The sequence below is a fragment of the Otolemur garnettii genome, unplaced genomic scaffold (assembly GCF_000181295.1).
Source record: "Otolemur garnettii isolate 467f Iridium unplaced genomic scaffold, OtoGar3 scaffold00002, whole genome shotgun sequence".
In the NCBI taxonomy this organism is placed as follows: Eukaryota; Metazoa; Chordata; class Mammalia; order Primates; family Galagidae; genus Otolemur; species Otolemur garnettii.
In genome coordinates, this window is record NW_003852397.1 from 27,822,127 (window position 1) to 27,846,466 (window position 24,340).

The 24,340-nt window shown below is 42.1% G+C and overlaps 1 protein-coding gene across 1 annotated transcript in view; it reads left to right on the forward strand.

Annotated features, from left to right (window-relative positions):
- Positions 1-4,098: 4,098 nt before the first annotated feature.
- Positions 4,099-24,340, forward strand: part of ERC2 (ELKS/RAB6-interacting/CAST family member 2) — a 976,082-nt gene continuing 955,840 nt past the window's right edge. The window contains exon 1 of the mRNA XM_012805132.1: positions 4,099-4,188. The gene's annotated coding sequence lies outside the window, so the exon portion shown is untranslated. The remainder of the gene's footprint in view (positions 4,189-24,340) is intronic.

Here is a 24,340-nt window from a genome sequence, read left to right on the forward strand (position 1 = left end):
ACTTCTTCCTGGTGCCTCAAATACCAAAAGCCCCAATTGAACCCATAAGTGTTGATAGATAGATTTCCTATAAAACCCATAAATTTTCCATAAACCTGTACTTCCCATCTGCACCTTTATTTCCTGTCTTGGTGAGTGGCACATGATCTACTTGGCTGCCCAAACCAGACTCCTGGGAGCATTCTTGATTCCTCTCTTTTGTCCCATAGCAGATCACTCACTGAGTCCAACTGAGTTTTTACCTTGCTAGTTCTGGAGCCATACCACCTGTGTTAGAATTTCAATCCTACAACTTGTAGCTGTGTAAGTTACCTTACCTACCAGTGCCTCTGTGTCTTCCTAGGGAAAATAGGTGTAATAATGGTGTCTTTCAGGTCAATAGTGAGGAACAAGTGAATTAATGCATATAAACTGCTTAGAGAAGGGCCTGGCACATAGCACAAGTGGTACAAGTACAGTACAACCTCTATCGTTGACCACCTCCCTACACTGCCTCCCTCTGGACATACACCACATGTACATATCAGTACAGTAGGCCTACTTCCTTATGTTGACCCCTCTGTATGTTGACCAGCTAGTTACAGTCTTTTGGGTGGTCAGCTTGCAGAGGATTCTACTGTATTTGTTCTTTTTTGCTATTACTGGACTCAAAATGAATCCCCCAAATTGATAATGAACAAAAAACAAAAACAGAGGAAGACAGGTTGTTGCTTGTATTATGACTCCACACCACTGTGCAACAAGAACAGTTGCTTCCAACCAGTGCTCAGTTCCAAGGTTACTTGGCTATCATATTCTTCCACCGCCAGATTTGCAAGGGTTGACAATGGTGGGATAAACAATTGGGCAAAATGGTGCTTTACATGTAGTCATGTTTTTTCATTGCAGTGCTTTTGTTAACTTTTTCTACTTGGCTCCAAACAACATCTAAGGGTGCACAGTTGTCCTTTTGTTTCAGGCTCTGATAAGGCTCAGGACTAGGTAGAGCTGACAGAACTGGCTGATGGTATGGATGTGTTGTATAAGCAAAAGAAGGAATTAAGATGTTCTTAGGTTTGGACCTCAGCAACTGGATGAATGATGTCATTATCCTGATGGCGACCCTTGGTGCATAAAAATCAGGACTTCTGTTTAGGACCAGTGATGTTTGAGAGTCTGGTTAGATACCCACATTGGGGATTTAAAGTAAGCGTTTAGACAGCTAAAATTTTTATGCCGTTAGGAATCTAATTTCCGTCTACATGGTTGTTTGTTCTCCTCTTTGCAGACCTGCTTTCTTGGCCAGGGTCTTAGAACTTACTTCCTGGTGATTTTAGTATCATGGTTTTCAGACCAGTACCATAGTTCTGATTTGGGCCATCATAGTCTGCAGGCTCGGTGCCAGCTGGCTGACTCATTCTCACAGCTCAGTTGTAAATACTGGGGAGAGAGCCTGTCACGGCCCGCCCACCCGGGGGCAGGTGTCCACCACAGATCCCATCTACCCTGGCTAGGTTCATAGAGCACACAGGCTGCCTCTGCAGGGTGAGTACAGGGTAGGGCAGCAAAGTTGCAGGTGGCAGGCAAATTTGCCATTTCCTTGGGAAACCTTTTTCTGAACCCCAGGGGAATAGTTGGCTATCTTTCCTGTGTTCTCTGATAGTTCCCCAAACTTTGACCCTTCATAGGTGGTATTGTAACTGCCTGCTTCCCTCACTAAACTGTAAGTCCTTGAGGGCAGGGGTTCTGAACCCACAGGACCCAGCACAGAGTATATGCTCAATAAACATTTGCTGAATGAACAAATGAATAACCATGTGAGCAAGAATCTCTGCCACAAAAATGTGCTTTTTCTGACTTGCTGCATGGGAGGTTGCCATGCTGAAGAAGATGTGAAAAACCAACAAAAAACCAAACCACCAGCACCACCAACAGAAACCCTGGAATAACAGACCATGTTTTATAAAACACAGCAACACACTTTATAATTTCCTGTCCTGCAGTGTAAGATATCATAATGGCTACTTGTTAGCATTTTGAGAGGTTTACGAGTGTGTATATGTGTATATTTGTACACATATGCACACATATATAATGTGTATTCTAACATAAAGTTAGAGAATGTTAGGCTGAAAGGGACCCAAGGATTCTTTAGTTCAGCTTTTTAATTTTTCCAATGAGAAAACTAAGTCCCAGAGAAGATACAGATGACTTGCTTAAGACCTGTAAAACTTCCAGTCCTTGTATTACTATATAAAGTCACTTTTTACTTCAAGTAATTATTCTTAACTTTTTCTGGGTCAAGGACTCAATTTGGAAGAAATCTGTTGCGAACTATAGATCTTCCCTCTGCAGGAAAATGCACATGGGCAAGTATACAATGAATTGTCCCCCTGAAGTTCAAAGATTCCTGGCTAAAAGCCATGGATCAAAGGAAAAGAGAATGTGTGGCCAACAACAATGAACTTTGGCATTGATGTAAATACATACTTAATAGGATCACCTCGAATAGGTTACCTGATTTTCCCTAAAGATGGTAAACGTAAGAGATTTTGTGAAAGTGGTTGAAAAACGGCTCACACACATAGGAGGTACTCAATAAACGTTAGGCACATTTCAAAAGATACAGGATTTTAGGAACTATCAAAGGACTCTCAACAAGGCTCTCACATATAACAGCCTTTTGTGCTAAGATTGTCAAGGATGTATATGGGAAACAAAGTACAATGCAGTGTGGCTTGGTTTTGCTCCTGGAGCATGTAGGTCAGGAGAATGAGTCCTGATTTCTTGGTGATGGCAAAAAGAGGATGAATGAAGGCTAACAGCCCTCAGAGGCCATAGGTTTATGAAAAAACTTAAATACCACAGATATAAAAGTAAGGCTTAAGAAACAGGCATTTGGGCTGGAACAGGAAGGCATCCTTGTCTTTCAGAGTCTCCCCTGAGCAGGGATTATTTAATATTTGGGTTTCCACTAGAAGGAAAGCAGGAGCCATCCCCTACTCACTGCACTGATTCCATACTTCTGCACACACAAACGTATCATGGCTAGATTTGCTTTGTCTGAGCTTCCCGGCAGGAGACATTTAGATCTGGCCACTGGAATTGCTGGAAGCAGTCTCATCAAGACAGGAAGGAAATCACTGCTCTAGCCCTGCAAATTGACTATGTGAGAGACACCAAATTTAGAGATGCTTTTGATTTCGCAGTCCCCTCCCTAATACACAACAGCAGCGGTCAGGGCTTCACACTTGTTGCGTGGAAGCTTTCTTCCTTTCTTCATTGAGAAAATTGTCCAAATCCTCCTACACATCACCTTGAAGGGCGTCTGTGTGTGTGTGAAGGAACTCAGATCATCTTTTGACCTCAAATGGGACAATGCATGAACATTTCAGGGCACAGAAGAGGCACCCAGTAAATATGATGAATATGGTCTTTTTTTCTCCATCTTCCATTCTTTCCTTTGCTGGGGGAAACAAGAAAGTAAAAATCTTATGAAATCTGTTCACCCTCCTAAAGAACATTAAAGCTGACAGGAGGGTGCCAGGATCTGGGAATCCCAAACCCAACTCTAGCTTAACTTAAAAGGTAAGTGCTATTCTCGCCCGCTTCGCCAAAACCACCTGACAAGCCCCGGGAGTTCCTGGCAGGTTTTGGAGAGGATTACCTAGGAAGGGGCGGCTGGGACAGAAGATTGGGGCCAGGTGTTTCACCAGGGAGGCGGCTTTTGGAAGACCCTCGTGCCCCCTCCCAGCCAGGGCCGGGCGCTCTCTGCTCCCCCACGCCGAGGCGCCCGGGCCCCGGCCCCGGCCCCCCCGGTGGCTCCTCGGGAATGCTGGGAATGTGAGTCAGGGCCTCGGAGCGGGCGAGCGCGCCGGCCGGTCGGGCGGGGGCCCCGCGGAGCGCAGCGCCGGGCAGCGGCGCGCGAGCGCGCGTCTCGGGACTGCGGCGGGGGCCGCCCCCCCCGCCGCCGGCCCCGCCCGGCCCCGCGCCCGCCCCGGCCCTCCGAGTGGTGTCCTCCTCCTTTCCTGCCTCCTTCCCCGCTCCTCCTCCTCTTCCTCCGCCTCCCGCTCCTGCTCGCTCGGGCTCTGGCTCCGGCTCCGGCTCCGGCTCCGGTGCCGGCTCCGGCTCCTCCTGGCCGCCCGGGGCCAAGGCGACGTGAGGTTGTAAAAATCCATGTGGGACGGCCCCGGGGCGAGCATTGGAAAGGTGAGACGCCGTCGCCGGGGCCGGGGCCACCGGGTGCCCGGCTCCCTCGGGGCTCCGGTGCCGGGCATCCCTCGTGCTTAGTCCCCCTCGCTGGTGGGGAGCTGCAATGCGTTTTCGGGGGGAGTCGAGGGGTGAACCATCCGCCTCCTCTGGGGCTTTCTCGGGCGAGGGAAGGAATGGGGCGGCCTAAGGGCGGATTTGCCGTGATGTATAAACCCCGGGATTGGAACAAGTGCAAGGTTTCCTCCGGCGCGCGGGCGCTGCTTGCTCCGGCGGCCGGGGCCACCTCCTGCAGTCCCTCTCCGGCAGCCACTCTCACTGCCATCGCCTTTTCTCTCTCCAGATCCCCCTTTTTCGCCTGGCTTCCCCGCTAGCCTCGAGGGGTGGGGTGTTCGCAGGGGTGGGGGTCTCAAGGAACCCCAAGCAGAACAAAGTGGAGAAAGGTGGAGTCTTTCCCAGGGGGTGGGGTGCCTGGTTGCCTGGGTGGGCTCCGAGGGGATCGTGTTTTTGAAAAAAAATCCGTCTCAGAGAAAATGAAGCCGTATTTATCGGGCAGGGGTATGGGGTAGTGAATGTACGAAAAGGAATACTACGTGAAATTAAACTGAACGGCATTCCTTCCCTCTTCCTGTCTCCTAGTTATACAAGAAAAAGGGTACTTACTAGGGTGTACCTAATTTATAAAAGAATACTGTACGAGCCTTTGAAAGATCATGTTAGGACAGTGAAGATTAAGGGCTGCTTTGGTGAGGGATAATAAAATAGCGCTCGTAAACTCTCCGTTCGGCCCTGCCTTATTTATTTTGTACTTACAGGGCTCTGGTCCCCTTGCCAGAGAGGGAGGGTCCGCTCTGTTGGGTGAGGATCGATTAGGCAGCTACCTGCCTTTGCTGGATGAAAGGCAATTTACTCCCCAAGCGGTGAATTGTCAGTTGCCTTTGTGATTGACAGCCACACCTGCCACTTATGTGGGTAGAACGGGGACCGGTGGAACCCCAAGAGCCAATCAATGCTCGGGAGAGGAGGGCAGCTCCCACTTGTCATGGTTAGTTTCCTGGTTGGCTCTTTAAATCAGTGGTTTTACTTAACCATTGGTTTCCACCGACTATGGGGCTCTACTAGAGAGAGACAGACAAGCGGGAAGAAAACTCTTCGAAAATGGGCTTAGAAGCAAGTATATTTGACCTGGCTTTCTTTGTCCCCTTCCCCCTGCCCCCGTTTATTAGTTGTAGTAGTTGGGAATACTGAGGCCATTGGCTTAAAAATAAAAATGAAATGGACCTGGAGAAGAATGAAATGAGGAATTATGGAATTAGAATTGCCCACTTATTCCTCCAGAATTGCAGCCCTTTTTAAGAGAAACCGTGTGCTGTTAAGCTATCTGGGAAAAGGGTGTGGCACTTTGTCTTCTATGGTCACTTTTGTCCTTGTAAAGTCACATCGTTTCTCAGTATACAGTACTTGACTTCTGGTTGTACAAAATTGGATGAATTTGCAAGATATTTTTGAAGCTGGCAAGTGTTCTTCATTATTATTAACGTGAATAGAAGGGATTCTTTTAGTTCTGATAGTTAGCTCAACTTCTGGAAGTGAGGGCTGTCTTGTTCTCTTTTGCAGAAAGTCAGTGTGATGGTGGTAGGGTCAAGTCATATTCTTTCTGGGAGGTAGAAGAGTTTGCTTTTTTCTAATGTGAGCCATCTTGTCGGTTTGCTTCTGTGCTTTAATAAAAGACTTTAATAATTTGGGGAGGGGGAAGGAAGGTGTGAATGGTGGTGGTGCCATGGGTTTCACCAGCAAATCCTTCATGGGTGGATGAATCATGGGTGAAGGACCAGATCCTTCTAAATTCTCTACTAGTGAAAGGCTAGTTTTTCAACACTCTTCTCCCTGAATTCGTTAAAAAAAATTACTGATTGATCCAGAGAGAAACTGTACCTGGATGTGAACAGAATGCTGTAAATTTAGCATTTCATGAACAGATTGTGGGCCAGAATACTCTAATTAGGATGGTCTTCATACAGAAACCAGGTTTGTCAAGGCGATATTATTACTATTACCATCATCATCATCATTATTGCATATACTAGCACTTTGGTGAGTCCTTTACATGCATTATCCTTTTTAAACCCTGCAGAGCCCCTGTGAGGTAGGTACTAATATTATTCCCAAATTACAGAAGAGGAGAAGGAATTAAGGAATAAAAAGAATTAGTTCAGTGCGAAAGCAAGAACTCAGCTCATGTTTGTCTGACCTAGAGCCTATGACCTTGGGCATGGCCTTGAATTCAAATTTTGGTTGTATAGTCTACATGAGTATAGTCTGAAGTGTGGGTTCTCCCAGCATACATAGAGCCTACCCTTTTTTTTTTTTTTTTTTTTTGAGACAGAGCCTCAAGCTATCCCCCTGGGTAGAGTGCCGTGGCATTACAGCTCACAGCAACCTCCAACTCCTGGGCTCAAGCGAGTCTCCTGCCTCCGCCTCCCAAGTAGCTGGGACCACAGGCGCCCGCCACAACGCCTGGCTATTTTTTTTTTTTTGGTTGCAGCCGTCATTGTTGTTTGGCGGGTCCGGGCTGGGGATTCAAACCCGCCACCTTAGGTGTACGTGGCTGGCGCCTTAGCCGGTTGAGCCACAGGCGCCGAGCCGAGCCTACCCTTTTAAGAGTCCACTGTGATGCTGACTGTCCTTTCACCAGCCTATTTTCTGTCCATTTGGAGGCTGTTGCTTCCGCCAGTAGGCAAATTTAGTAACTTTGTGTATTGTCTATTTCTAGTAGATCAGTTTTTGCCCAGTGGAAATTTAGTTCCAAACTTAATGATGATGACTTCAAAGAAGATAAAACAAAACACAATCCATATTCTTCCATTTTTCTTGATATCTTAAATTTCCAGTTGGAGTTTTGAATAGATGTTGATGAAATAAATGCTTTTAGTATCATCCAATTTCCTTTTATTCCTCCTAAGGAATTAGAGGTTTTGTTTTGTTTTACTTACAGAGACCCTTTTTCATTAGTAGATAAATACCATGTATAATTATATTTAAAATTTTCTCTTAAAATAGCACATATGACCATATTGTTTTATTATGTTGAAAAAGCCACAAGACTTAAGCCTTATCAGTCAGTCTCTTGCCATTGGTGAAACTCAATGGTAGAGGCTGCCAAAACAGGTATCCTGAAAAATGAGTTAGGTGAATGGTTTTGGAGTCCAAAAATTCACCTGAACAGATAGTCTTTAACTTTGGTTAGGTTGACTTGTACAATCTGCATTTCTGTTTGTTTTATTGAGACATTCTTTAGCCTTTTAATTTCTTATATATATTTTTATTTTCAAATTAATATGAGGCTATACATTTTTAGGTTACATTGTTCTCACTTCTAAGGTAAAGTTCAAGTTGTAGAAGAGCCCTTTATCCACAGGGCATGCTGAACACCCTCTGTTGTGCATAGTAGGTGAGATCCTGCCAAATGCCCTCTCTCCTCCAGCCAATCACCTCCCTCTCCCCTGCCCCCCTTGCAAGACTATATTTGTGTTTTATCGTTCATATAAGCATGTAATTGTTTATATATTGGTTTCGTAATAGTATTGAGTACATTGGATATATTTTTTTACATTCTTGATGTTAAGAATGTGTTAAGTCTCCATCTTTTTTTTTTTTTTATCACCTAACAAGTCAACATTTTTGCTATTGTGCGAAGCACCTCTTTGCCAGCCAGGAGTTCAGTTTTAGCAATGTTTATGGAATTCCTTGATATTTTATTGTGATTTTTCTTATTTTATTTTTTCAAGATTTTAATCTTTTAAGTGTTTTTTGAATTTTTTTTTAGGCTCCTTTATTCTATTCTTATTTTATTGTATTATTATTTTTTGAGACAGAGTCTCACTTTGTTGCCCTTAGTAGAGTGCTATAGCATCACTCTCACAGTAACCTCAAACTCTTGGGCTCAAGTGATTCTCTTGTCTCTGCCTCCTTTACCATTGGTAAAGGTAGACTTTGCCCATCTCTAGCTTTTTAGAGATGAGGTCTTCCTCTGGCTCAGGCTGGTCTCAAACTCATGAGCTTAGGGCAGTCCACCTTCCTAGGCCTCCTAAAGTGCTGAGATTACAGGTGTAAATTACTGAGCCTGGCCTTATTTTAGAAAGAGTGTGGGACAATGAGAAACAGAAAAGTGCAATATTGATGATAATTTAGGTTTCATAAATTTAAGATGGTTGATCCAACAGTAGAAATAAACGGGTGTACCAAAGGTAGAGATTATTCAGCCTGTTCTTTCTGATGTGAAAAAAAGGAACAAAATGAATGAACATGTAAGAAATGCTAAATTATGTCATATGATAAAGACTTATTTATTTATTTATTTATTTTTTGTTGTTGGAGATTTATTGAGGGTACAAAGAACCAGGTTACATTGATTGCATTTGTTAGGTGAGGTCCCTCTTATAATTGTGTCCCACCCCCAAAAGGTGTGTCACCCACTGTGACCCCCTTTCCCCTCCCTCCTTCCTTCTCTCTGCTCTTCTTTTCTCTCACCCTCTTCCTCTTTCCCTCTCTCTGCTCTCCCCTTCCCCTACTCCCCACCCTGTACTAGGTCATCGACTGTCCTCATATGAGAATTGAGTACATAGGATTCTTGCTTCTCCATTCTTGTGATGCTTTACTAAGAATAATGTATTCCACTTCCATCCAGGTCAATACAAAGGATGTAAAGTCTCCATCTTTTTTAATGGCTGAATAGTATTCCATGGTATACATATACTACAGCTTGTTAATCAATTCCTGGGTTGGTGGGCATTTAGGCAGTTTCCACATTTTGGCAATTGTAAATTGAGCTGTGATAAACAGTCTAGTGTAAGCGTCCTTATGGTAAAAGGATTTTTTTCCTTCTGGGTAGCTGCCCAGTAATGGGATTGCAGGATCCAATTGGAGGTCTAGATTGAGTTCTTTGAGGGGGTCTCCATACTTCCTTCCAAAAAAGTTGTGTTAGTTTGCAGTCCCACTAGCAAACTAGCAGTGTAAAAATGTTCCCTTCTCTCCACATCCATGCCAGTATCTGCAGTTTTGAGATTTTGTGATGCGGGCCATATGGTAAAGATTTATTAATCAATTTTGGCAGTGTAACGAAACTCCCTGACTTCAGCAGCTATTTATTTTTATATGCACGGGTCTTCAGCTTGACTATGATTTGGCTGATCTAGGCTGGGTTGCTGGGGGTGGTTGTGCTGTAGGTTGGGCTTGACTTCAAGTCTGCTGCACATGTACATGGAATCTGGGGCCCAGGCTGAAGGGACAGTGGCCACTTTGTGCATGCTCTTCTGGTAGCACAACATTGGGGTCAAGAGCCAAGGTAAACCACAGAAGCAAATGTCGCTTCCTCTGATAACCTTTGGACAAAGCAAGTCACATTGGTAAAGGTAGGCTTTGCCTATAGTAAGAGAGCAGATATTTGATGAACTATTACCCAGACTCCCACAGAGTATGAGAAGCGTGGTTAGAAAATTTTCTAAGTTTTTCTTCTCTTTTGTGGGAAATAAAATCTTTATCCCCTCACTCCCACAGCTAGCTTATTACATGTAAACCTAGGGTTTAACTTTTGCATTTCAAGAATATACTGTGTTTGATTCCAGAGGACTGATGGTAAAAGCAGGTATGTGTGTGTGTGAGTTACTCAAATGATTAAGGTACTATTTATTAGAATTTACTGTGTTCCAAGAGACCATATAGCCGTGCACTAGTGAACACATTTTTTTTTCTGATGCAGGTCCTGCCACCATGGAACTTATCATTAGGAGTAGTTGTAAGGAAAGACTTGGATGAAATGGCATTTTCCTGTACCTTAAAACAGGGAGACAGTTGGAGATGCAGATAGAACAGTGGATACACTAGAAACGTGATATATGGATATAATGAGTGATTCCACATGGCCAGAGAGTTAAAAAGGTAAATAATAACAACAATAATTACAACAATAGTGGCAGTTTTATAGCTTAACTTTCATTAAGCAGTAAACTGTGTGGTAGGCACTATGCTTAGCACTTTCCATAAAATATCTAATTTAATATTGGGGTAGACATTGGTGATTGCCTGCCTATGCAATATTCATTCTCTCCTTTTTAAATGAAGTAATCCCAATTTTGTTTGAGATGGGAGTATGCTTACCTCACCTTCCCAGACTCCCTTGCAGCTAAGACTGGCTGTAAGACTCAGGCCTCATAATAGTGTAAGTGGAAATAGTTGGGTAGGAGCTTTCCTGAAAGTCTAATGAAGAGGACACACTTGGCCTGTATTATCTCCATAACTTTTGGCCCCTTTCTGCTTCTTGCTGCTGGGAACATAGGTGCAATGCCTGAGGGGCAGCAGCCAACTACAACAATGAAGATAAAACCGTGCATTAAAAATGGCAAAGCAGGAACCTGGAAGGATCTTGGTCTGGATGACATTGTTCATTCATAGTACCAGCCTAGACTGCTTTTTCTGTACTTTCTTTTCTCTTTTCTTTCTTTTTTTTTTTTTTTAAAGAGAGAGAATTTTCTTCTGTCACCCAGGCTGGAGTGTAGTGGCGTAATCATAGCTCATTGCAGTTTTAAACTCCTGGAGTCAAGTGATCTTCCCACCTCAGCTACTCGAGTAGCTGGAACTATAGGTGTGCACTACACACACCTGCCTAATTAAAAAAAAATTTTTTTTTTGTAGTGATGGGGTCACTTGCTTAGGCTAGTCTCGAACTCCTGGCCTCTGGTAATCCTCCCACCTCAGTTTCCCAAAGTGCTAGGACTATATGTGTGAGTCATGGTGTCTAGCCCTTTCCTTGTACTTCTTATTGCATAAAACAAAATCTCCTTGCTTGTAAGCTACTATTTACTACTTTCATCCAAACACACTCCTCACTGATACATACTGTCTCAAGAGTCCCTCATAGTAGAGGCTATCAAACCTATTTTACAGGTGAGAACATTAAAAATCAGATAGGTCAAGGACTTTCCAAAGATCACACACCAGTAAGGGGAGGAGTTGGGAATCAAAACAATGTCATTTTGACTTTCAGGCTCATCATCCTGCCTGTGGCTGGGCAAGATAAGTGAAGATAATGTTGGGAAAGTAGGTTGGAGTAAGATTGATAAAGCATCTGGATTCCAAGTTGAAAGTTTGAGTTTGATTTCATGGGCTAGTAAGTATAAGATGATTGAAAAAGACATAGATTGGAGGCTGGGAGACCCTTGAGACTGAGATACGTGAAGCTCGGAGTAAATGGAGGCAGAGGGGAAGTTGGGCACAGAGAATGTAATTGGGTGAACACAAATCATAGTTGGCTGTTAACCTGTAATGTTCTTAGACTAAAATGAAAGTCCTTGAAGGTTGGTATTAACTTCTACTGATGGCTTCCCATTTTCTCAGAAGTAGAGAATGAGGAATATGGAGAATTGCTAATGGCATGTGAATCACTTTTTAGCTGTAGGATGGGGCTTCTACCTATTCCTGATGCCATTTATTGAGCCCTTGATCTCATATGGCATGATTTTGGTCTGGGCCTGGCTGCAGTGTGCCAGTTAAAGGTATCAGAGGTGAAGGGGAATGTCAGAGGTGCTGCAGTGGTACAACAGACTCTGTCAATGGACTTATTTCTGCCTGTCATCTGCTGAACATTCCAGAGCTTTCTTAAGGGGCAACATGGGGTCACTTTCATTTTCTTGGTCTCGCTCTTTTTATTTTCTCTCTCTCTCTCTCTCTCTACTTTTTAAATCTGTAAAATAAAAGATTTCATTTACATTAGTGGTTTTCAAATCATTTTCAGCTGTTAAAACTTTGTTTCCTAAATAAACATTTATCTGTCTCCTCAGTATATTTATAGAAAAAAGCAGAGTGGTTCTGAAGATTGAGGGTCCAGGTTTATGTTGTCTGAGACATCTTTATGTTGAGCCCACTGCTCTAAAATGATACGTACACACCCTCCCTGGTCAAGCTTATGTGAACCTTACAGCCATCTAGACATTTTATTTGACCATCCTCTTTCACAAATCTCTTTGTCATTCCACAGCTTCTTTCTTAGTATCAACTGTGGGAGAGACTATTAATGCTTTCTGCTGCCACTTTTTCTCTCCTTCAGGCATATACTGGAGGTGACTTGTATCACATCTATGCCAGCACATTTGATTTCCAGGGTGAGGCCATCTAGTGCTCTCTTCTACTGCTGTGATGATCATGGAAGCACATGTCAAGATGGAGCCTCCATCTGCCTTGGTCCCCGAGTCACTAAATGAACAAAGCTTCCAATCAACTGGAGTTGGACATACAATGTGACCGAGAAGTAGACCTTTGTTGTTTTAAAGCCACGAAGGTTTTGTGATTGTTGGTTTCTGCTGAACTTTTCAGCTTATCCTTACTGATGCATCATCTTTTAGCACATTTGCTAAACTTCGTGTAACTTAAGTTTCGGGTACGTTCTGGATTAACCTGAAGCCTGGCCAGCTTGTCCTTCCTTTGTTGTCAGGAAAGCAGTGGGCAGGCATCTACCCAGCTGTCCATGCAAGTTTCGGTACTAATAGAGTCTTTGAATTGGAATACTTATGTTCAATAACATTTGTTTTTATATAAAAAAGATATGAAGACATATTTTCTTTTAGAAAGGCCTTTAATGCCCTATTGCTTTTTTCTCGTCTTTTTTTTTTTTTTTTTTTTTTTTTTGAGACCCAGTTTTGCTCTGTTGCTCTGGATCATCACTGCTCACAACAACCTCAAACTCCAGGGCTAAAGCAGTACTTCCACCTCAGCCTCTCAAACAGCAGGGACTATAGGTGCCTGCTGCCATGTCTAGCTAATTTTTCTAGTTTTTGCAGACAGGGTCTCCTTCTTGCTCAGGCTGGTCTCAAACTCCTGGCTTCAAGCAATCTTCCTATTTCAACTTCCTAGAGCACTAGCATTATAGGCAGCCACCAATTTCTTTTTAAAGTAGTAGAATCTCTGTGGCTTGGAGAGAAATAATGATTATCAATTACCATGACAGTGCCTATTATTAATCGAATACTTGGCTATTGATTTGTGAAATATTTCCTGAATATCTATTTTGTGATAGGCACTGGGGTGAACCACAGATACTTCTTTACTGCTCAGTGCTTATACCCCAGTTAGAAATCAAAGATGTGGATAAGCCTGGTCTGTTCTACAAAGGTCACTGTTTATTGAGCATTTACTGTGTGCTCAGCTCTGTGCTAGATGCTTTGTATTATTCATTTCATACTCCTTGTCAACATGGGTGTATTATTCTGTTTTATAAATGAGAAACTGAGGCTCAAAGAGTTCAATAAGCTCCATGAAGGTAGGGACTTTTACCTTTTGCTGTATCTGTAATGACTAGGAGAGTTTTTGACACAATAAATGTTTATTAAATGAATGAAAGAACGGAAGAACTTACTCAGAGTTAATGCTGTGGCATGGCCAGAATTTGAAGCCACATGTACCTGACCCTCAAGGCTGCTAAATTATAACTGGACAAAATTGGAGCAGCATGCAGCCCCATGGTTGCAACAGAAGTAGCCACTGAGTCCTACCAGTGTTAGAGCCAAAAACACCAGGAGAGCTAGGCTGTCTCACTTTTATAGTCAAGGCTGAGTCTTCATGTGATTTTTTTACACATTTTCTCAGCTGAGGAAGCCCAAGGCCACCACCTCACTAACCTAATCACTAATACAATTGGTCACTCCTCTCCTGGGTCAGTCCAACTCCTGCCCAGTTGAATTTCCCCACACTTGGTTGGCTGATTCCCAGGTCTGTGCCTCATGTTCTGCTTCTAACCTCCTGGGTTTTCCTTCTCTGCTTACATCTTCCTGAGTTGTTCTTTTAAAGTTCCAGTTCCTCTGTTCTTGAACTCATATTGATGCTGCCAAGCAGAGTTCATCTTGGTCAGATCCCAGGAAATTCTCTAGTTGCTGGCACCTAATGGGCACTCAACAAAATTAAAAAGAGAGAGAGTGTGTGTGCAAAAAGAAGGGAAGGAAAAGCAGCCAGCACTTTCAGGAAGGGATGAAGTGATTCTTTTTTCTTAGAAGTTAGTGGTGAGATTATGGCCCCTCTTCTAGCCTTCTAGAAGGCTAGAAGGATGTCTCTGGGATCACCCTGGAGATCGAAGGCTCGGAGGCCAGTGGTAACGTTCATAGGCACCTTATATTAATACCAGCAGCTTTATTTTGTTCTTCAGAGTCTACGTTTTGCTGGCTTCATTCTCCTCTGTGGGTGTGTGTTGGGGGGGCGGTATCCTGGTTCTGTTACCTGTCTTTTCCTGCCTTACTGTTTTCCACCCCAAAAGGTAGCTGTCCTTCTGTGATTTCAGGGTATGAATGAGTTGCAGGCCGCAAAGTGCATTCCCCTTAAATGCATTAGAGTATACTATTAATTCTAAGCAACTTAGTGGGTCAGAAGACAAGAGCTTGAATGGGAATTGAGCAATGTGACTGTTCTTTAAGATTACTCAGGTCTTTATGCAAACCATGAGAGATGTTTCTGCTAAAGTGATATGACTAATTATAGCAAGAAGAACAGGGTTTCCTATAAGAAATGAAACTTGGTTGTGCACTGTGGTTGTTAGTTCTTACATGGTCAATTTCTCTACAACAAGGTGGGTGTGGTCAGGCTGAGGAGTTCATCCTCGGTGGGCCCAAGGTGATTGAATGTGGGTTTGGCGTCTGAGAACTACTCTGTGGGCGGGGAGTTGAGCAGCACTGCAAGATGTGAGGTTGGGCTGGTCCTAAGATCCCTGGTTATTTTTTCAGGGTGTCAAACTCCTAGAAAGATGGCCTTCTGTGCTCAGTTTAAGACAGATTATCCAAGCTCTGTCCTGCCAAGCTGCAGCTAACTATCCTTCCTTCCAGGAGCCAGGGTGTGGTTCGGGGGCAGGGTGTTGACTCTTTCACAGTCACCTCTCAGGAGAGGGTTTTTGATGTCTTTTCTTCTGGCGATGTGTATTTTCTCTTCCCTTCTAGGCTGTAAAGTTCCCTCCTACCCCTTCTTTGTTCTTTATTTTGGATTTTTATCTCTCTTGTTCCTGGAGCCTCTCTTTAGGAGAGAGCAGGAGGCTGGGTAGTGAATGGGAGGATAGGTTGGCAATCTTATGGGCTCATTGAAAATAGGTCCTGTTTGATGCTGGGTGGATACAAAGGCAACTGGGCCTTAGTGGCTGCTGCTCATCATGCTTGTGAGCATGGAGCAGTTAGCAGGGGCACGCAAGGGGAATTCTTTACCTTTTTTGTTAAGCCTGAGAAAGAACTATCTTTTTATATACAAGCTTTGAATGCATTGACGGCCACCTTGAATTCACGACATGAATAGTTGCTTAGAATAACTTCAGAGCAGATTATTTTGGATACAGAGATGTAGCACAGACCTGGGGTCAAGAGACCTTTTTGGCTTTGCCACTAGCTTTCTCCTTATTTGGGATTCTGTTTCTCTGTCATTTGGTCCAACTTTTTTCAAAGGCCCTCTTCCAGATCTATAATATATATATGTGTGTGTGTGTGTGTGTGTGTGTATATATATTTTTTTTTACACAACAGTTACTTCATGCAGAGGTTCAACTGAGCAACTATTTTCACCTGGAAAACAGGAATGGCTGATGTGCTTTCATGATGGACACTATTAACAAAAATTAACCTGTTTTATTACATGCTTGTCATATGTGTGTGTGCTTGCTTTGTGCCAGTCTTCTTCTGGGCATAAGGGACTGTAAACAGAGCAAGTGATTTTAGGGGGCTCAGGGATTGTGGCATCTAGTGGAGCATCAGATGAGCAAGTAGGCAGTAATGGGTGCCGTTCTGGGGGAGCATCTAGCTGCTTAGATGGTGGGCTTAGGAGATTTATGGATGAAAGATGAAGGAAGGCTTCCTGAAGGAGGTAACATCTAAGGTCAGTGAAGGGTTAGGGAGATTAGCTGGATTAGGGAGCATTTGGATTTGATGGTACAGAGAACAGCGGGAGCAGGATGTACCAGGTCCAAAGGGGAGTGAGAGAATGGGAGGTGCAGGTTTGGAAGGTGAATGTCGTCAGGCCCGTAGGTTTAGCTTGGTCAAGGGTTGAGTATGGTTAAGAGAGGCCAGAGGGTGTGACAGGGCACGAGGACCTGTGAGCCATTAGAAGATGGAGATTGAGCTTAACCTTCAAGAGATTTCAAGTAGGGACTGACATACGCAGAGATTCTGAATTCTATTTATTCTCCTTTTATGCCTCTTTCATGGCAATGATTACCTGCTTGTGGGAGTGTGGGGCTCGAAATTGGGATGGAGGGGTGGCAGGATGACCTGTAGAACAATAGAAAGGTTGATTGTGGCTTTGGGAATTCTAGTAGTGCCTATTCTGATTTCACTGATCAAACACAATTTATGTAGCCTTAATAACTTTCAGGCACCATTTTCAGGTGAGGAAAAAAAAATCTGATAAAAAAATCTGCAGCGGGACTCCACACCACAGTTGGCTTTGAGAATCTCTCCAAATATTGTCCAGGACCAATTTCTCTTCAGCGAGTTTTAAGCAGAGTACAGAGAGTATAGGTCTTGTTTTAAAAATCTTTGCAAAGGTTTGCAGTTCATGGGTGGAATGAAATTGCAAACCTTTGTTAGGCTAATAGAGGGAATGACTTGGAGTAATTTATAGTGAGTGAATAGCCTCTAAAGCGGTGTGAAAAGTTCAAGAATAGAAATGGTTTAATGATTCCCTGAAATGTATCAGATTGAAAGTTATGGGCTAGAACACTGTTCAATGTCCCATGTATGCCAGCTGTCTACGACTTGACTTTCGTTATGTTTTTCCACTTTTTTACATTGTATGTTAACACTGTTAAACTGCCTTTCATATGTTAATCTTAACTTCTGTGCCTCAATTTATGAATGAACAGTTTGAGCTTTTGTATCATGACCTTGCCTTCCGGCAAATAGTTTTATTTCATTAGCATCACCATATTTGTATGGCAGAGTTTTTGCCATCTCTTGACTATTTCTTGAATTCTGTCACTATTTTATAAGTGGAAAATGAAAAAATGTAAGTAGTAATATAGGGAGAAGTATGAACCTTATACAATGGAACAAAGATTGAATCATTAGACACGCCCAGTGTGACTGGTGTTTAGCTTTAGTCAACTTAAGTTGGCCAACTATAGATAATGGTAAGGCTAAGAATGAAGTTAAATGCTGTGTATGTATGAAGTGTTGGGATTTTTATCATTTATTTTGTTTTGGGGAACAGAACTTCCTTTTAATGTGTAAGTCTAATCAAATTTTGTTTGTGCAGCTTTTTAAAAAATGTATATTCAGGCCAGGAGCGGTGGCTCATGCCTGTAATCCTAGCACTCTGGGAGGGTGAGGTGGGTGGATTGCTTGAACTCACGAGTTTGAGACCAGCCTGAGCAAGAGCGAGCTCTCATCTCTAAAAATAGCCGGTGTTGTGGTGGGTTCCAGCTAACCTCCAACTCCTGGGCTCAAGTGATTCTTTTGCCTCAGCCTTCTGAGTAGTTGGGACTACAGGCGTCCTTCATAATGTCTGGTTAGTGTTTTCTATTTTTAGTAGAGATAGGATCTCACTCTTGCTCAGGCTAGCCTTGAACTCCTGAGCTCCAGCAATCTACCTGCCTCGGCCTCCCAAGAGTGCTAGGATTACAGGTGTGAGCCAATATGCCTAGCCTTTTCTTTCCTTTTTATTATTTTTATTTTTTATTGTAGCAAATACATATATATGTATATGTGTGTGTATATATATGTGTATATAAAATTTGTCATTTTAACCATTTGAAAGAAAAGTACACACTTTGATAGTATAAAGTACATTTGCAGTGTATGGCCATCATCACTATCCATCTCCAGAACTTTCATATCATCCCAAACTGAAACTTTGTGTCTGTACCCATTAAAGAACAACTCTCCATTTCCCCTTCCCCCAGCTCCAGGAAGCCACGATTCCACTTTCTGTCTCTGATTTTGACTATTCTAAGTACCTCATATAAGTGATATCATACAAAATTTCTCCTTTTGTGTCTAGCTTGTTTTTCTTAGCATGTTTTCAAAGTTCGTCCACATTGTAGCATATACTAGAATTTCATTTCTTTTTAAGGTTGAATAATATTCCATTATATGTATATATCACATTTTCTTTATCTATTCAAAGTCAATGGACATTGGGGTTGTTTCCACCTTTTGGCTCTCGTGAATAATGCCGCTGTGAACACTGGTGTATAAATATCTTTACCTGCAGCTGTTTTTAAGAGTGGTTAATTCCCTACCACTTCCATCCTGCCCCCTGCAAGGGAAAATGAGCTTCTCAAGGTTCAAAGAAGCCCCCAGGCAGAGAGGCTGATATTGGCAGTGGAAAGTCTCCTGGGACGCTATCAAAAGTCAGAGGGACATTTGTAGGCACTTGTAGCATCTGCTCACAAGATCCCAACTCAAGTAAATAAAGAAGCTAGTATTTGAATCTTGGGCTCTTGGACTCTTGGCCTGAAAGCCCATTCTTTGAACTAACTGCTCCACGATGAGCTACTTTTTAATTCCAAGTGTAATAGTGCTGAGACACAAAGATGAATGAGACACGTTCATTGCCTTCAAGGAGCTATCAGGGTTGAATCATCTGTCCTGCAAAAGGCTCAAATAAAGTAAATGGCATCGTTTGGTGTAATCTGGAACTCACAAAGCCAATGTAAGATGGGATCACAGGTGCAGATTCCCTTTTCTTGGCCTCCTGTGGTGAAGTATGCTTGGGCCAGGCTGACCATACATACATTCATGAGTTCTAGCCCATGTCACTGGCATTCACTGTTAGCGCTGTTTGTACAACTATATAATCTCCTAGCAGGAGTTATGCTCCTTTGAGCTTTTTCAATGATTGCCTTCATCTTGATGTCTAAGCATCAGGAGTAGCTTTGCTCAGAAAGGAAATCAGAGTCCAGGAATGATAAAAAGGATACTTTAGGAGGCAGTGAAAATGGCTGTTTGTATGTGTGTATCGGAAAAGGCATCATTTACAAATGATTTGCATCTATCTGGAGACCTAATATGAGATATTCTGTCCTCGAAGGGGTAACATTACCTAGCTTGGCAAAAGACAGAAAGAAATGAGAGATAAATGAGGGGGAAAATGCTGTCTTGTATTTTAACCTGAATGTTAAATATTTTGTTTTAGCCCTGTATTCACAGTAGCTTGGTGAATTAGTCAGATACCGGTAGGTTGTGCCGAGCAAACAGATGACCTCTAAATCTCAGCAGGTTTTTTCTGGGTTGTCTATGATTCTGCTCTGTGTTGTCTTTGTCCTGGGACAGGGGTTGAAGGAGCCTTGTAGAAAGGAAAGGACACTGGTTTACCCACAAGATGGCTCTGATAGGTACTGTTTGGATATGGCATGTGTTACTTCTGCTCACATTTCATTGGTCAAAACAAGTTACTTGGCCAAGTCGTCAATGAAGCAGGAAAGACCCTTTTCCAACAAGGAGGAGGCTGTGGAGATGGGCACGGGGGCAACATTTACATGTAGTTTGTAAAATGGTTCCTCTTGAAGCACAATTAATTATGTACCCACGTGTTATAGCAAGGACTTTGGTACTAGTAGGATAAAGACAGCGTAAAAAGTGGCCATTTTCAGCCATGATCCTGGGATTTTAGGGAATTCAGGTCCAATTAAATAAAAAGCATGTCACAGGATATCTCTGGGATTCCAGTCAAGCCATAGCTCCTGTGCTTCTGGCTTTGCTTACACAGCAGCACTTCTGCTTTAGGCACTGTGGGTTCAGAGCTTTTCTCCAAGTCAAGGCTCACCCTGCCTCTTCTACTTCTTCCAGTGGTTTACGTTTCTTTCTTGTGTTATATTACAACCAACTGGCCTCAGTGCTATAAAGTTTTAGACTTCTGAAATAAATTAATTGTGTTAAAATGAAAAAAAAAAAACCTTTGTTACAAGAAAAGTACTTCTGAAACATTTTATCAGCATTTTAAAATTTAGATGACAAATCTAAAGAGTTTTGTCTTGTTTTTTGGAGAATGGAGTACAAAGAATTATCTATCTTAACTGCCGATGAATCAACCTGAAAGAAACTTACCTGGCACCTTATTTATGTATTTCAACTTGAGAATCTTGACTAATTGTACCTTAACTTTGACTTTTTGTTTAATTCAGTGAATACAGTATTTGTTCAGTGCTTCCTATTTGGAAGCATTAAGTGTTGTGGGGGACCGTAGGGATAACTCAGACTGGCTGCCACTGTCAAGAGCTCCCAGTCTAGTGGAAGAGTTGGTCAAAGTACTGTGAGTATGTACGTGATTTACAAACTTCATCTGAAATGGCTGTTTTGTGGGGAGATGGTGGATATTGTGAACACAGGATGCAACTTTGGCTAAAATCGCTAACATTGGCTAAAATTTTACTTTATTGTGCATTTTTAAATTTTTTTGCAAATTTTTTAACCAGGTACACCTTTCAGACACATTGCAAGATGTTTAATATTGTTATTCCTATTTTACTCATGAGGAAGAAACATATTGTAACAAAGGGTCTAATTTAAGAAAACACAATGAGTCTATTGGTCAGGACTGAAGATGGTGATAGTTGTATTGAGTATTTACTGAGCCTCAGGCCCTGTGCTAAGCTTTTCTGCATTCTCTAATGTAATCGTTATTCACGCTATTTTTGTGAAGTGGCCATTGTTACTGAGATACTTACTGAGCTCTGAAAGGTTTGCTAACATGCTCAAGGTTAAACAGATAATAAATATGAGAGTCGGGACTCTAATCCACTGTATGCTTAATCACTTAACCAAGGTTTTTCAAAGTTGGATGAGATCCCTTTTAAAAAAATAATGTCTCATAGGATCCCAGTATTGACTTAAATTATTGTTATTGTAACAATACTTTTAATTATATAAACATAAAGCTGACAAATTTTTATTTTTATGCTTTTATCCCTTTATAAAACCCAAATTCACTTAGAAATTGACTATACTTCATATTACAGTACTAATTCAAATTAACAACATTAATTTAACTGCATTAACTAAATTGCTGCTTGTAACTAGAATATGATGTTAGGCAGGTTATTTGCCAGTCAGCTGGTCTACCCTGCTGTGTGCTGGGTGATGACTCAATTCTGCTGCCATATTCACAACATTCAAGTTCTGTGAACCTTTGATTCATGTTGAGGAACTCGACATCCCTTACCTTTCACCCGGTGAGAACACTTCATTTAGATCCAGTCCATCTTCTTTCCCTCCTCATTGCCCCACAGTAATTTCTTGGGTACAAATTGGTGCTCAAACACGATTGACATGGCTGCCCTGATGATCAAGAATATACTTCCATTATTTGTTTTCAGATTGCTGAAATAAAAAAACGCCTAAGTTGTCCTAGGATCTGGAAATTCTTTACTGTATCTATGACTGTGGATCTACCTTTTATCCCCAACTTTTGCCCTTTTGCCCAGGTTTAGAAAATGGAATTTTCCCCTCTTGGTCACTGTATTCTTCCTTTCCCAGGCCTTTGTCCATCTGAGACCGCACTCTGTCTGTTACCTAACAGATGTTTCATTATTTGTTTCATTAGTGTTCATAGTACCGGGTAGCCTCACACAACAATTAGAGTTGTTAATGTAAACCCAAATAAAGCGGCTACAACCCCCGTTTAAATGGAGGGATTTAGGTCTCTGGGGTGTCAGAGACCACATTACAGGTATGTTGTGTAGAAATATTTGTTGACTAGATCTGAATCATGTCTGATAATTTCCCCTTTTATTTATGTTTATGTTAAATGAGCTTACCTATCCATTCCTAGGTGAGAGAATTGCCTCAGTCCCTTCATGATTTTATGTCCTTACTGACTTCTTATTGACTACAATTTCAGTTTTTTTTTTTTTTTGAGACAGAGCCTCAAGCTGTCCCCCTGGGCAGAGTGCCATGGCATTACAGCTCACAGCAACCTCCAACTCCTGGGCTCAAGCGAGTCTCCTGCCTCCGCCTCCCAAGTAGCTGGGACCACAGGCGCCCGCCACAACGCCCGGCTATTTTTTGGTTGCAGCCGTCATTGTTGTTTGGCGGGTCCGGGCTGGGGATTCGAACCCGCCACCTTAGGTGTATGTGGCTGGCGCCTTAGCCGGTTGAGCTATAGGCGCCGAGCCTACAATTTCAGTTTTTAGAGGAGTTGCTGCACACTGTTCAGCTCCCGGAACTTGACCCTGGCTAAAGGCTCCCATGGGACTCCTCCATGGTTATAAGCCATATTTTTGAGAGACCTCAGAGTTAGGGCATAATGTTTATTCTTGCTCTTCTTTCCAGAATGCGTAGATGAATACTTGTTTCTGAGATTTGTACCTCGAAGTCATTCTCCACCCCCTGCTGTTGATTGTGGCTTTTTTTTTTAATAGCTTACCATCTTTGCTAAAAATTGTCCTTGTGTATGTGATTCTGTGTATATTCTTTTCTAGTAAGAAGCTATTTAGACATAATCCTTGTGTTATTGTAAATGTAGCAAAATTTTGTGTAATTGGATTTTTAGGGGCAAGAGGGTAGAGCTGTTATTCTTCTTTCTGTCGTTTCCTCTGAAACATCTGTTAGGTAACAGATTGAGGATTTTTTTAGTGTAAGACCCAGTAACTCCTGAATATTCTTTTTTGTAAGTATACTATGGCTAAAGCTTTGCCAATTGACATTTTACATTTGTAGATTAAAGGAAATGCACAGATGTTTTAAAAAGGAATCTAAAAACCTTATTTATCTCTTCAGTACAACCAGCTTGATTTGTTCCATTTATGAGACTTTATGAGGCAATGAATAATGTTGTTATAATCAGCATATTATATTCACCATAACTTTTACTTTAATTTTATTTAACATTTCAAATTAGTTTTTAGTTTTACTGTTATTTTGGGATTTTGCTGCATTTTTAACTTGCAGATTTAGCCCTGTACTATATGATAGTCTGTTACTTTAACAAAAGTTTTTAGGTGTTTCAGATTTTGAATTTAATACTTTGAAATAAAGACAGGGCTTGAAATCTAAATAGTGGCATTGTTTAGAATAGTTTGCTAATCCTTGGGTATACAGTGCCCTTACCTGGTATGGAATAGAGTCAGCCGCTTCATTCAAGCACCTTGTGTAAAATACGAGCCTCAGCAGCCGAACGTGTAATCATTAACTCTGCTTGTGGAAAACTGTAATTATAAAATGAGTTTGGGGGAACTAAAGGAGAGAGTAGTGATGTTTGGATAGGTGTGTTTGGGTTGCCTACAGCTTTTTTGGAGAATAATGGGAAAATATTTTTAAAATCTCTGCTATGTCAAGCTGGGCTCCCTTCAGGCCCCCCACCAAGTCCATGACTCATATCATTATAGCATTTAAAGACTAAATGGATTATTGTATGGACTTCTCAGTACCTACAGATGCATAATATAGTCTGCAGATCATGGGGAGGGAATGTCTATTTTTCTTTCCAGTAATTTATTTTTTTTTGAGGCAGAGTCTCATTCTATTGCCCTGGATAGAGTGCTGTGACATCCTAGCTCACAGCAACCTCAAACTCTTGGTTGGACTCAAGTGATCCTCTTGCCTCAGGATGCCAAACAGCTGGGACTACAGGTGCCCACCACGATGCCCAGCTCATTTTTCTATTTCTAGTAGAGATGGAGTCTCACTTGCTCAGTCTGGTCTTGAACTCCTGAGCTCAGACCATCCACCTGCCTTGGCCTCCCAGAGCGCTAGGATTACAGGCATGAGCCACTGTGCCTAGCCTTTTTCTTTCTGGTTTTAAAAGAATGGCTGGTGTTTTGAGCATTTTTGAACAGCCAGTTGAGTTTGACTGCGAAATGTCTGATAAGGCTAAGCTTAGTGAACTGAGAGAATTCTGACACAATTTTGGGGTTTAAAATTACTGTTTTGTGTTCTGGAGCCTTGGACTTATCCAGGTTAACATTTATTGAGCATTAGCTGTGTGCTAGGTGTTGTGCTAAGTATTTTCTTGGTATCATTTCATATAATCTTTCCCAAATCTTTATGAAAAGTACTATTATCTCCATTTTGCCGATTAGAAAAGTGAGGGTCAGCGAGGTTTGCTCAAGGTTGTACGTCAAGAAGTTAGAAGTATGGCTCCAACTAGATCTAATTTTGAGGTTTCCACTTTCCTTTTTTAAAACATGATGTCTCTCCTTTCC